Source organism: Macadamia integrifolia, chromosome 1 (genome assembly GCF_013358625.1).
Source record: "Macadamia integrifolia cultivar HAES 741 chromosome 1, SCU_Mint_v3, whole genome shotgun sequence".
In the NCBI taxonomy this organism is placed as follows: Eukaryota; Viridiplantae; Streptophyta; class Magnoliopsida; order Proteales; family Proteaceae; genus Macadamia; species Macadamia integrifolia.
Genome location: NC_056557.1, coordinates 22,354,295 through 22,355,792, shown reverse-complemented (window position 1 = coordinate 22,355,792; position 1,498 = coordinate 22,354,295).

Here is a 1,498-nt window from a genome sequence, read left to right as displayed (position 1 = left end):
AGAAATTACAGAAATCAAACTCCAAAAGAATAATCTATAAAATAATGAAATTTCTACTCGTAGATTCTGCGAAACAAATCAATGCATGGACCTTTAAATTAAAAAAAAAAAAAATGAAAATAACCATGGAAATATAAAGAAATCAAACTCAAAAACAATAACCTAGAAAAACATAGGAAATTATTGAAGGATGAATTCAGGTATATCATTCAGTTTCTTACCTTGATGCGAAACAAAGATGTAAGAAAGGTTTCTTCGACAAAACCGACTTCAAAAGAAAGGATCTTTCGGCCTCTTATGCCTTGTCTTGTCTCATCTCATGTCGTCTCTTTTCTGCAAGGGCCAAGGGAGAATTAACCAAGATGGAACTTATTTGGTTTCCTCAATTAATATTTCAATCAGTTAACCAAGATAAACAAAATAAGTTCTCATTCAGCCTAAAATCCTCTTCATCCTCCCTAAGCAAAGACCGAGAGAGAGAGAGAGAGAGAGAGAGAGAAGAAACTTACCTTGAGGTAGAGAACTGGTGAAGTTCTAGAGGCTTTTGGGTTGCAGATGACGGTTGGGAACATAGGGCATAAGGGAGATATGATCAACTGTTGAGAGCCAAAAAGATGTGTGTGTGTGTGTGTGTGTGTGTGTGTGTGAGAGAGAGAGAGAGAGAGAGAGAGAGGGAGAGAGAGTGAGGATCTTTCAATGGTCTCCCTTCTTGGAGGCTTGTAGTCGTGTTGTGTCTTTTGGTGGTCTACCTTTTAGGAGGCTTTTCGGTTGCAAACGATGGTTGGGAACATTGTGCATGAGAGAGACCTTTCTTTTTCTATAGTTTTGTTTGGATTTCTTGCTAGTTAGAGAGACCTTTCTTCTTCTATCATTTTTCCTCCTAGAGCAGGGATTCTTCTATCCCTTATATATTTTAAATATTTAGTCTTTATATAAAAGAATAATAAAAAAAATATTTTCGGAATTAAAGCTATGTTCGGGTAACCACGAGGTGAGGTGGCAAGTGAGATTAAGGATTTCATACCGATCCCTATTATTTCCCAATCCCCCAATAATGCAATAATGATCCCACGAATTGATTCCTTAATTCCTAATTATTAGGGATTTTTACTTCCCCTTTGTCATCCACGTTTAGGGAAAGGGGGGAGAGAGAGAGAGAGAGAGAGAGAGAGATGAGCAATAGCAAGAATGCCCGTGTGGGTTATTGTGTGTCATTTTTTTCTTTTCCATTTGGAGGGGTTTTTTGGTCAGTTAGAAAGTTTTTTTTTTTTGGTAGATGTCGATGGTCCTTTTTGTCTTTTTGAAAAAGTATATCAAAGATATGGAGTATGTACCTTTTAATAGTAGTATGATTTTTACTTCCCCTTTCTCCTCCACATTTAGGGAAATGGGAGAGAGAGAGAGAGAGAATGCCCACGTGGGTTATTATGTGACATTTTTTCTCTTTTGTTTGGAGGGGTTTTTTGGTCAGTTAGAAAGTTTTTTTTTTTTTTTTTTT